The following is a 13,657-nucleotide window of genomic DNA, read 5'->3' as shown; positions in this document are numbered from 1 at the left end:
ACTTTGACAGCTCTAATTTAGGGTTGTTTTTGTTCCCGGGTCAATGTGCTGTTCTAGTTGTCTAAGCCGGTCTGAAAAAAACCCTTCTTAATTTAATAGTATAAAAAATCCAACCATCATTTATTATCATTATCTCTCACAATTGTGGTCATTGAGTAGGCTTAACAACACGATTCTCACTCAGGGTGTCTCATGAAGTTATAGGGAGATTGTAACTGGAGTTGGAGTCCCCTGAAGACTTCCTCACTCACGCGTGTGGTGGTTGATGCTGGCTGTCAGCTGGAATACCTACAAGTGGTCTCTTTACATGGTCTGGAATTCTTAACAGCATGGTGACTGTTCCAAGTATTCCAAGAGAGAGCTAGGCAGAAGCTGTATGTAGCTCCTTTAATGCCTCAAGAGTCACAGAATGTCACTTTCACTATAAAATAGACTCGATTGTCTATTGCATTGTACTAAGTCAAAAAGACATGCCTAGGTGCATGAAAAAGAGACACAGATTCTACCTCTCATACCTATGGATGTGGAAGGGTTACATTTAAGGAAGAGCATGGGTCGGGGAAGGCATTATTACAGCCTTCATTAGAAAATAAAACCTCCTAGATATTCATATAAATAAGGGGAAACCAGGAAATTACAGAGTCATTTTACTTTTATTAACATGCAGCTAGAATCACACTAACTAATGAATTAGATATTAAATGCTGTGTGGCCATATTTAGTCAGGTTTTAGATATAATTAGAACTTGAAACTTTCTCCTATCTGAGTCTTCATAAAAACATCTTGGAAGGTAATGAGAATCTGGATACCATCCTTCTGCATATAGCTAAATGATATTTAACTTAAAATATGAACTTTACCTTAAAATAGTAATCATAAGATAGTAATTTTACAGTTGTCAGCCTCTGCCTGGAGCAAAATACAGTCAGCTTGATCAGCTGATGTTAAGTCCCAGGTGCAGGAAAAAGGTCAAAATTCAAAAATTCTCTCAGACACTTTTAGAAGCCACAAACCACAATACAGCTAGTTTTTCATTTTCTTGCTCCGATTTCCTGTGGGCATTCTACTCTGCCTCCCTGGCCTCTGAAGAAGGATGTGATGAGGTGGAAGGGAGTGTGAATGGCTTGAAAGTCTTCCTGGATTTGTTTTAAGAAACCTAACATCCATTCAGAGAGATGGATAAGGAGAGAAGAAGTTTGCAGTTTTCAGAAAAATTCTTCAATTGAAGCAGGAAGTAAAGAGGCTCTCCTTAGTCAAAACTAGGGGTTTCCCAAGGTTAGGAGGAAGAGAGAAGATAAAAATAAAGGTATGCATAATAGTAGAGCAAGAGGACATGTGTTCCTGGCAAGGCCATGGATTGTCAGCAGATTCAGAGAGGTATGGGAGAGTTTAGAGATCAGAAACCGGTACCCTAAGCTGCCAGTGCCTTGAAGTGCTGGAGAGAAGCAGGAACAGCAAATCAGTAGAATAAAAATGACTATGGTGGCATAGATACAAGGAAGATGACTTCTTGAACAAAAGTTCCCTTGCGCCAAGCCAGACAATGAAGCCCCTTAAAGTCACAGGTCCTCAAGGCCATGAGGCAAAGGATATATCTCAAGGACAACTTTTAGGAATCATATGTCCCTAGTCTTTGTCTAAATGACACTCTCTAGACATGAAATGAGGAGAGTTCAGGGAGCCACAAAAAAGATTGATGTTAAGGTTTCCTGGTAGCTTTGTAGAATTAGGAGAATAGATATTAAATTGTATTAGAGAAAATAAAGCAAGTTCTATTTCTTGCTCTTGGGTGTCTGGACCAAGATTCATAACCATGGCATTATTTTCAGAAAATAAATATTTTTGTAGTCACCATTTTCTTACGTTCAATCAAATCAATTTCACATTACTGGATAGAAAACTAGAGAAATAAAAAAGAAAATATCTTATACCAGTGTAGTGGAAAGAACATCTGGAGACTGACAGTCTGGAGTTCGAATCCTGATAACAACACTGATTGGCTGTGTAATTACAAGCATTTTATTATCCTCAGTTTTGTCATCTATGATACAGGACAAATTATACTTATTTAGAGGATTCTTGAAAAGCTTAAATATGACACCATGTATAAAGCCTGTTGCAAAGTAGCAGCCTTATAACTCCAGATGTGTGGGACTTTATCTCCTATCCTCTTCACATATTATAAGCAATTATTAAATAGTCGATGATTTGAATATAATTCATTTGACAGAAAAATAAAAAAATAATTCTTATTTACTGAATATAAAGTTATAGAATCAGATATCATTCTCATTGCCTAGTCTGCCCATCACCTGCTTTAGCAATATGGCTAGAAAGCAATGGGTTGGAAAAGAACTCTGGGATGGCCGGCCTCTGAGATAGTGCCCAATGATTCCCAGCTCCTAGTAGTCACCTTCCTGTGTGGTTCCCTCTCACATTGAGTCGGGACAACCAGTGTAATCAATAGGGTATTATGGAAATGGTGAGGTGGGCTTCCGAAGCTAGGTCATATGAAAATATGCAGATTCTACATTGCTCTATCTTGGATTACCTGCTCTAGAGGAAACAAACTGTAAGGAGGACACTTAGATATTCCTAAGTGAGAGGTCCACGTGGTGAGAAACTGAGGCCTCCTGCCAACAACCAACAATAACTCATCATTCATATAAATAGGCCGTCTTGGAAGGAAATCCTCCAGCCCCAGTCAAGCTTTCAGATGATGCAGCCCCGGTAAAAATTTTGACTGTAATCTCATCAGAGATCTTGAGCCAAAACTACCCAGCAAAACTGCTCTCCAATTCCTGACCTACAGAAACAGTGTGAGATAAACAAATGTTTATTGTTTTAGGTCACTAAGTCAGGGTAAGTTGTTATACAGCAATAGATAACTAATATAAAGCTCCAACAAACCATGCATCCATCCAGAGTCCATTTTATAGTTTCCTCTTGTCAGTCAGCTCTCTTTAACCATAGTATTTCCTGCCAGAACTTAAGTTGTATTTATGTATTGAGGCTAAGTGGCACACTTTGCTTAAAGTAAAAAGATTAGAAATACAAGTTTGAATTTGCTTTTGCCTTTTAATATGCTCATATAATTTCAGAGTTGGAAGAGACCTTCAAGTTATCTAGCATAATTATCTGTCTGCTCAATTCAGAATTCATGTAGACATCCAGTTTCCTAGTGAATATTTAAATAGTATGCTTATGAGAAAATGTCCCTCCTCCCCCCCAGCATTATTTAAATGTATCTGTTATGTCTCTAAGTAGTTATTTCAACTATTCCTCATTTAACATTGTTTTCAGATCACAAATACAGAATTCTCTCTTTAGTATGTTCTTCTGTTTATCAATTTACTCTTTGATATCTATCCTACTAATAAAATTTTGTGGATATTAGCCATCTAATCTAGTGATTAAGAGAGAACGTGTGTGTGTGCGTGTGTGTGTGTGTGTGTGTGTGTGTGTGTGGTTTTTTTCATTCACCTCATGCTCTTGGCTTTTACTGATCTCACAGCTGTCAATCCCCTAGATTAAATTTCAGTTGAGTCAGGTCTCCTATTTCCTGTATCCTTTCATTTGACTCCTGGTACATAAGGTGGGTCTTTATGTTCATGCCTAATCAATCTCATCTTGTTGATTACATTTCATTGTTGTGATCTGAAGTGACTATTTTGATTTTAGATTATATCAATAAACCCTATTCCTTCCTCAAAGCTTTGGATCTTTTGAAATTCCAATGAAACTACCTGTAATATTGTTATCAAATCAACTGCATAAAAAGTGTATGTATAATTTTTATATAAACTGTTACATATACTTTTTATATATACATATATTGGTATCTATATCTATATCTAGATTTAAATATAGAGAGAGAAAAAGAGAGAGAGAATATTAGAGCCAAGTAATGAAATCTCCTATGAGGAAATCTATCTGCAAACCTATTAGCATTGAGGTTCCTAACATCCAAAACAAGAAATGTGACGATTTGCCAGTTTCTATAATGAAATCAAAGAGAATGATCTTCTTTGCCCAGTGTTTTGAGAAGCACGTGTTGTAAGGGATTTTGTAAAAGGGGAACTAAGCATTATAATAAAAGTTAGTACTTTTTTCTAGAAGGGAAGGTGCTTCCCCACAAAATATGATTTCTACAGCTTCTGAATGTACAGAACTTGAGAACATATCTTTGAGAAAAGAAGCCTGTAGTTTTCCCAGTGATACAGGGTGTCCTTCTGGAGAGCACATACATGCACGTGTGTGTGTCCGTGTGTGTGTGTGTGTGCGTGTGTGTGTGTGTGTGTGCATGTGTGTCTATGTGAGGTTACATGGCAAAGCGAAATTAAGACTGCAGATTGAATTGAGGTTGCTAATCAGCTGATCTTAAAATAAGGAGCTTATCCTGGATTTTTCTGGTGAGCCCAATATAATCACAAAGGTCCTTATAAGTAGAAGAGAGAGGCTAACTAGTAGATCAGAGTGATGCAATATGAGAAAGACTCAATCTGTTGTTACTGGTTTGAAGATGAAGGGAAGGGGCCATGAGCCAGGGAATGCAGGTGGCCTCTAGAAGCTGGAAAAGGTAGAAGATGGAGTCTCCTTTAGAGCCTTCAGAAGGGAACACAGCTCTGCCAACACCTTTATTTTAGTCAGTGAGACTCCTGTCAGACTTAAAACATACAGAATGTAAGATGATGAGTTTGTATTGTTTCGAGACACTACGTTTGTGGTAATTTGTTACAATAGCAATAGAAAATAAATATGCAATCCCCCCTCACCCTCAAACCTTCAATGGATACCTAATAACAGGCAAGAAAGCAGAATGTGAGGGTTCAAGCCCCCACTGTGTGGTAATAAAAATCAGATAAGATTTATTAATGAGAAACCAATGGAACATGTGCCAACAGGAAATCAAATGTAGATGAACAGGTCATAAGCTACAATGATCACTTACAAGAGTATGAACAGGTCATAATTATCAGGTAGATTATTGTAGAAATTTGCAAACATAACACAAAGAGGGAATAAATAACTTTGAGTTGACTATAAAAAGGCAGTGTTCCTTAAGAGTCATCAAATTATTATTTTGGGTTCATCTAAGTAGCATGATAATAGGTTATACCCCTGTATTGGCCAAAAATCTTCTTGTGAAATATACAAGAAAAAATAAAAAAGAGAATTCAAAGGAGGAGAAGGGAGGGTGGGAGGGGGAGGGGAGGAAGGAAAAAGAAAATGAGAAGAAAGAAGTAGAAGAGACAGAAATATATGATGATGTTAATACCTGGAAATAACCTAAAAATGTTGGGATGGAACACTGGGGCATGGAAAGAAAAATAGAAAGACAGTTCAGTGAGTGGCTTCACATCCAGCAGGATCATCACCAGGTACAAACTGAAGTCTCTACTATGTCCTCAAAGCTATCTTTCATGAGTCCACCTTTCCATATTTTCCCTCTGTGCCATCCTCGCCTCTAATTCTTTCTCTGAGAATGTTACCAAATTTGCCCTTATATAAAAGTTCTTAGTCTGCTCAGCATCCCAGAAGGAGGGCATTATGTAGATTTTCTTAAGTTAACAATTAGAATAACGAACCAAGATGAACACAGTCCAAAATAAAAAGGAAATCAATACTTATGAAGGGTTAATGTCATGCCAGACACTGTGCTAAGGAGTTGATATATTAAATGAATCATCTCATTTAACCCCCTCACCTTTATGTGGTAACTATAAATATCCTGATCAGGAAACTGAGTCTCATAGGGATAAAGCATCTTGCCCAAGGTCACACAGCTAACAATCGCAAAGGTAAGAACCTGGCTTTGCAGAAAGGCAGTGTTAAAGGGTATTACTTGATGTTAAAGTACAGGAAAGTGACCTGTCTATGAGGAAGGGCTTGGAAATCAATAGTCCTTGCTAGGAATTCCAGTGTGCTCCCTGGCAGGGTATCTTCAGGTTTATAAAGAACAGATTAGACAATTTATACCTATGCCCTAACTTATGGTTAACTATAAGTTATGACATAGGTAAAAAATCCAAATCATCCAAGACTATCATTAGAATCCATTGTATATGGTTTCCCAAGAGGAAATAGAGATGAAAATTAAGCTGGCCAAATTGGGGGTGGGGGGTGAATCCATAAAGTCTGGGAAGCACCATTCTATTTAAAGAATCAACAAAGTTAGAGACATTAAGATGTAAGTAAAGCAAAGAGATTTAGCTTGGTGAGGGGAGGAGAGGTGCAAAACAAACACTCATGAAAGGGAGAGTCAAAGACAAGTATTTAGCATGATATAATGCAAAGAAAGTCCAGTCAAGGTAGCAACCAAGGCTCAGAGACAAAATCAAAGATTCTGAAGCCTGCTGTTTTGTCAATTAGCCAAAGCACACTTCCCACTTATTCAAATAAAAATGAAAAAAATCTGAGCTTCTCTGAGCTCTGCCTTGAGACAAACTGCCCTGGTAATAAATGTCAAACATCACATGGAAATGCTGTGTGCCTGAGAAAGCACCCAATCTTTTATTCATTCCATTCCACAAACACATATTGAACACTAACGGAGTCCCAAGAACTGTTGACAACACTGGTGATGTACAGGATAATAAGACATACTCCCTGTCCAATCGGAGCTCAGAGGCTAGTGAAATCAGACTGCAAATTTCAAGAGCTCAAAGTATACACAAGAGTTCACCAGAGCAGAATAAAGGAAACTAAACATTTTAGGCAGTAATCCCGCATCTGGGAATACACATTAAGGAAACAGATTTTTAAATAGATCTTTAAAGATATTTAAAGCAGATTTATTCTGAAGTTCAAACCTAGAAACAATCCACATATTCAACCACTGAAGAATGGTTAAGAAAATTTTATGTTGATTCAATAGTTTATTTGACTATTTTTGATCTATAAGGGGTAATTTCACATCATTTAATCCAATGGCATTTCAACCTAATGAAAGTTATTCCAATGAAATGGATGAAAATCTGTGAAGACTATGTAGAAATAGAGAAAAGAATTCATGAAATAATGGCAGGTGAAATACAAAGCACAAAAATTCCATGTGTAATTTAAATTCAAGCATGAAAAATATATTTCCATATTAACAAAGATTAAAAAGAAAATAGAGAAATGAGAGTAGTTGTAACAGAATAGCCAGAAGCAAAGAGAATATTAAAAATCCATTCATGTCATTTTAATTTATATACATGTGTATAGATACAATGTATGTATGTATATATACACACATAAACATAAAGTGTGGTGAACCAAGGTGATATTAAGTTAATCAGAATCCTTTAAAAATGGTTTAGTAGGTTATATAAGGTATTCTATTTTATGTAAGTCTGAAAAAACACATTAACCTATTTCTCCAGGGGAAAAACAAAGTTAACTGATTTTATTCTTAAATAGAAATATCAACTAGAAGCCAGCTGAAGAGGGAGCAATTTGCATGCTATGAAGCAGTGGGTTCTAGGAGGAAAAGTCCCAGAACATATGTTTATTCCTGCTGCTGTCATGGTATCTGAATCCAAGATGTGATGTGCTTAATTATATTTGACACGGCTTTGAAATTCTTGTGTTGTGATATGGGGAATACTTATTTTTTTCTGTATCTTGGGTCTTGTGTCATCTCTTTTGGGCCTGATATCTTTCTGCTTGATCAAAGGCAAGGGTCTAGGTAAAGGCATCAACTTGAGATGGTATTATATCCAATGGAGATTTGCTGTGTCCACATACTCGAAAGTGCATTGTAATAGGCTGCTGGGGGTGACAGAGACACCTTTGTACATGGGGGCATCTAAGGGTATCTGTTAGAGTTGAATCAGGGTAGGCTAGGTTATTCTACAGAAACAAATAGCTCTCCAATCTTAGAGGTTTAAACCAACAAAAGTATATTCTTTGTTTTGTTACATGGGCATCATAGCTTGGCGTAGGGGTTTCTCATTGTCGTAAGTCAAGGAACCAGGTTAACAGAGCGGTCACTATCTCAAACATTGACAGCCACTGTTCCAGAGACAAAACGGCACTCTGGGGGTTTTTTCACTGGTCTGGTGATTCATTACTCATAATTCACTTGCCGGAATGAGTCACAAGTCTATACCAATGATAAGAGCCCAGGAAATACAATCCTACTGTGTGTTCAGAAGGCACAGAACTGGAAATGCTTGTTAAACATCGTTAATGACTACCACTAGAGTCCCTCTTTCCTCATTGTCTATTTTTAACAGAGGCATGAGACATTAGATGTGATGCTGGCAGTGCCTTTAAATACCATCTCAAAGAGATATTCTGCAGGGTTACAGGTCATCAACAATCAGGAGGAGGTCTAAAGACTAGCAACACAATTTTAAGAGACTGGTGGGTCTGGTGGATAAAGGAAGATTAGAAGAATTAAATATGTATAGTTTGGCTGAGCAGACACAGTAGGGAGCAACAGTGGGTGGTAGAGGTGGACATGGTAGCAATCTAAAAATATCCATAAGATGTGAAGGATCAGAAGGGAGAATTATTTAGCATGAAAATCAGAAAGTATCACTAGACATTCTAGAGATAGATGTGAGAAAATAGGCTCTGGTATTATGAAATTGGACAAACTGTTAACAGTATAAATAAAGTAACAGAGACGAAAGCATTATTGAATACTTTTTACTTGAGAAGATAGGGGGTGAAATCCAGTGGATGAGAACTGGAGATGTCCAGGGATGGAGACAAAGAACACCTGGGGTAAACCCGACCTCTCCATATTCATGCTAAAGATTCATGATTACTAGTCAGATTCCCACTGGAGAGGCAGGATAGAAGCAGGTACATCCTCTTGATAACATCTCTCAAAGTTTAGAGCAACTGAAGTTCTAGTACACTAAGGAGCACTTTATGATGAGCCTTCCCTCTATTCTAGTATGGGGAAGATTCCAGAACCTACTTATATATAATATTTGGAGTATGTTTAGAAAAGAAGTCTTAATATCCACTATAATTATAGCTACTTACGGTGCTTCTATAAGGAACACTTTCAAAGTCTAGAACCACAGATTTTAATACGTCCTAACACTGATATTCAGGTACTGATAGGTTTTCTCAAACCTTCCATGCTGTCATGGTGGCTGTTTCACAGGTGGCAGAATTTAGATTTATGTCTCCCCTTTACTTTCTTTCATCTTCACATCAGAGATTTGCCTGACTCATTTTGTGAAGTTTAAAATTGAAATGAAATGGGGAGAAATGAGCACCTTTAGATACCTGAGTGTGTGCATTTTAGGAGGCTACCAGCTGGTTCCTCATTAGTCATTTCCTGTATTAACATGAGAAGAGTTCGATCATTTACTTTTCCCTAGCTTGTTTTTCAAACAGGAAAGATGAAGGATCTTATTTATCTTAATTTTTGATGAAAATTGCATGTTTTTAAGAGTTAAGAGATTCTAATCCACAGCCCTTGATAAGAGTAAAACAGGAGTAAACTCGCTTCGGGATGACATAAAACCAAAATAACCAGAAAAAAATTTTAATCTTTGGGCCTCTAAGAGTAACTGCAGATAAAGAAGAGCCAGCAATGCCATGCTGATGTATTAATACTGAGGTCTTTTCTCTAGTCATTTAAAGCCAGAGGGAATGATTTGCATGATATAAATCAGCGCTGATTTCTTTATCCATGCTATTTTTGAGGAAGAAATTTACCTTCCTAAATGCCAATTGCCATCTCCACCCTATAAGATGAGCCCACCTCATACCTACCCCATGCCCAAGGATGGACAGTTATCTTTTTTTTTTTTTAAATCAACTTCATTGAGGTATAATTTACATACAGCATATTGTACTTGTTTAAAGTATACAGCTTAATGAGTTCTGACAAATGCATACACCTGTGTAGCTACCACCAAAATCAAGACATATAACAGCCTTAACTTTTCTTTAGAAAAAACTATTTCTGTTGTTTCTGAAGACTTACATTTGCCTAATGTGGGAGAAAAAAAAATTCAATCCAAATCAGTAATTTTAGGATGGGGTAAGGAGGTGAGGAGCGTTTTCATCTGGAACCGTAGTTCACTGCATAGGAACAGAAGGTTACAAGCCCTATGGAAAAAAAGAAAAAAGTAAAGCAGGTGAAAGGATCAGAAATGCAAGGACGGGAGTGGCCATGATTTGCAGTTTTCAGTACAAAATTAGTCTAGCAAGCTTTCACTGAGAAGGTAAGACTTGAACGGGGGAGGGGCAGGGGCGGGGGAGTAGATCAGGCTGCTTTCAGGGGAAAAAGAATTCCGGGCAAAGGGGACAGCCATAGCGCAGGTCCTAACACAGGAATGTACCTAGGATATTCACGGAACACCAAGGAGGTGATGTGGCTGGAATATGATGAGAAGCAAGCAGCAGGAAAGGAGATCAGAGGAAGAAATTTATCTTCCTTAATGCCAGAAGGTCAGAGCGGTTATAAAGAAATCAAACCACGTTGGGTCTAGGAGAACATTGGACGACTTTGGTTATTATTGTTATTCTACCATGTCATGTGGTGGTTTGGACGAAGACCCAGGGGCCAGCAAGGTCACTAGCCAAGGAAAAAGTGTCAGGTATGTATTAGTCTTGGTCCATGATCCGACAAGATAGAGCAGCAAAGGCCAGCAAGAGATGAATGAGTTAAAAGGCAGGCCAGAAAAACACAGTTCCAGAAAAGAAGCCAGGAGGCCCAGGAGACATGAAATTGTGTTGCTGATGCTCATGGCAGAAGTTAAGAGAAGTACTCTCTTGAGCCCCTGAGGAAGAAAAGTTCTTTCCCAGCCTTTTCAAAGAAGAAGCATTTTACCACCTCCCTTAAATGAAGAGTATAAATAAAAGAAATACCGCCTACTCACATCTGAAAGGTTGCCAACTCCCGTTCTGTAAGAATCCCAGGATCTTTTCAGCAAGAGGCTGCATTCTAATCTTAAAATGCATCATGTCATTTTGCACAATTTCAACCATTTAGGTCTTCTGAGCCTTTGAGCCACAATTTCATTTTCAAATGAACACCCAAATCCAATTTTTTAAAAATAGTTATCTGATGAGTCAATCAAAAGGAGTAAATTTCTCATTGCCTTACTGTCAGTGTCAGGAAATTGGTCTCTTTTCAGTAAAACACAAAATTGCTTTGTTAGTTGAGTATATAAAAACGCCACAGGATTTATGTTCTTTCCTCAACACATGCCTGGGTAATCCCATTAGCAGCTGTAGGGGTTGCAACAATCCACACAAGGGAGAAATAGAAGCTTCACAGGGGTAAGGCAACAATAAGCAACAGAGACACCCCAACGAGTCATTTTGCTGACACTGCATGATCTGCTTGTCTGTGCCTCAGTTGCTCCATCTGGCTAATGGGTATGATTTTGCGCTCTTCTGTCTAAAAAGTGTAGGATAACTAATTAAGGGTTTATACTAATAGTTATAAATGTACAGGCCTCATACTATATATCTAGCATAATCTAAGTAAGATATGGACCATACAACAGCAGCATAGGTACCAACTGTGTGTCTGGTAGAAATGCAGGACCTGGGCCTAATGCTTAACCTGCTGAATCTGAACCTGCATTTTAATAAGATCCCCATTTTGCACATTAAAGTTTGAGAAACACAGTGCTGTTTTTTTAAAACCTAATTTAATCTTTGCTACAGCACCATGTGGTAGACAGAATCATCCCCATTTTATTGAGTAAGAAGTTGAGGTTCAGTCTGGATATGACTTGCTCCAACTCAATTAAGCACCAAAACCAGGATTCAGACTAAGGTATAACTAAATCCAAAAGTTACATTCTGTTTCCAGTAATATATCACTACCTCATGATATATGTGGCCAAGAGAACAAGAATGAGGGAAGAAATGAGGCGAAATCTTCATGCTTTACCTCATCATGATGGTTATAAGAAAAAGGCCACCATTAGCATGTGGGAAAAGCCATTAGGGTGTGTAAGAGAGAAATGTCATCACAATATAAAACAGATCTAGTAGGAGAAACTGTAATTAAGGAGGATAGAGAAGTCTTCTAGAGGACCACAAACCAATACCCTTCCACAATGTATTTTGTATAGTAAAAGGACATACACACACACACACACACACACACACACACACACACACCCCACTTTCCTTAAGAAAATCAAATCCTGCTCGGCATGAATATGTATAATTAGATGTTCCCTGGGAGTGAGAAGTAGTAATTAATTCAGTGTTAAACATCACAATCTATTACTTGAACTCCATAGCAACCATGGTTGCCAATAGAGAGAAAACAAAATTTCAGAGCCTATTTTTAAATGATTACATTGAAATTTTAAAAATGTGTAAAAGCTGGCACTTGCTATTTTTAGACTAAAACAATAGCCATTAACACAGGGAGTAAAGAAGGCTGCTAATGAACACGGGCAAAAGGAAAGGAAATCTCCTGTGAACTAACCTCAACCGTTATGTGGACAGAATGATTCTGACCCTGCCTAAAGCACTGAGCCCAGCTGCTCACTCTGGGAGAGAAAATTGTTCTTTCAGGCCAAGAAGAGATACATTAATAATTACTCTAAGCAGTCTTTGGAATCAAACTGAACTAGATTTGATTCCCAGCCTTATCATGCAATGTGTTTTCTTAGATAAATTGCTTACTACATTGAGCTTTAATTCTTTCATCTGTTATAATGGAGGAAATAATAGCTATTTCATAAGATTTTAAAAAGAATTCGGTGTAAAATTCCCAACACAGGATGTTGTAGATTGTGTTCCCCTGAAAGCAGAGTCCGAGTTTAGCATTCGAGGATATTTATGGGGCAATGCCCTTGGGGGTCACTGGAAGGGAAGGAAGTAGGATTGGGCAGGAGACCTTATGCTGTGATGAAGACCTAACAACAGACTTGGCTGATCTCTTGGAAAGCTCTGGAGCTGACATGGCCTGACAGAGCTGTCCGATAGCGGGTAGATATGGCCAGGACATTTATCCCACATCCATCAGTCAGTCAATAGCTATAGGCTGCTCGGGGAAGGACATGACCTTGGTAAGGGGGCTCTCTACAGCTGACTCAGTCCCCGATGGGGCTGACAGCATCCTCAGCAGCTGGGCAACAAATTCTTTGAAGGGGTATCTGAGTGCCACATCTCTATATCCCACACACACTATGCAAATAAAGTTTGCTTTATTTCCCTTACATATGTAATCCTTACTAATAGAGGCTCTGGTGTCCAGAAAACCCCCATTATGATTAACACCCTAACAATTTGTATTCTTAAAAATAATTTTTAGTAGTTCGTTAGATCCTGGGCTCTGGGGGTTTGAAAGCACACTCACCTCATTTCAACTTTTTAATAATTCTATGAAGTAATGTTCATCTCTATTTTACAGCTGAAGAAACAAGTGCAGAGAGTGAGAAGAAACAGTTCTGACAAGCAGTTGACAGTGAAAGGACACGATATTGGACAGGATTTTAATGGCAAGTCTTGCTATACCATTGCCGTGCCTGTCCAACATCAACTCAATCCATCAACAAATGAACAACAGGGTGTCAAGGGAGCTGTGTCCCTTTCTTCTCATTTGTTGAGAAAGGTGACTCATGTTATCTTGCCAACTCACTTAACCTTTGTGCCACAATGTTCTCACATTTTAAAATGTAATCAATCCATGTCTCCTCCCTCAACCCCTGTTCCTGAAAATTGTGG

The 13,657-nt window shown here is 38.1% G+C and overlaps 1 protein-coding gene across 3 annotated transcripts in view; it reads right to left on the bottom strand.

Moving 5' to 3' along the window:
• Positions 1-13,657, bottom strand: part of CPNE4 (copine 4) — a 461,395-nt gene that overhangs the window by 242,424 nt on the left and 205,314 nt on the right. The gene's annotated exons all lie outside the window — the stretch shown is intronic.

The sequence above is a fragment of the Pteropus vampyrus genome, unplaced genomic scaffold, assembly GCF_000151845.1.
Source record: "Pteropus vampyrus isolate Shadow unplaced genomic scaffold, Pvam_2.0 Scaffold1, whole genome shotgun sequence".
Taxonomy (NCBI): Eukaryota; Metazoa; Chordata; class Mammalia; order Chiroptera; family Pteropodidae; genus Pteropus; species Pteropus vampyrus.
The sequence above is the reverse complement of the archived record's forward strand: the minus strand, read 5'-3'. Positions and strand labels throughout refer to the sequence as shown.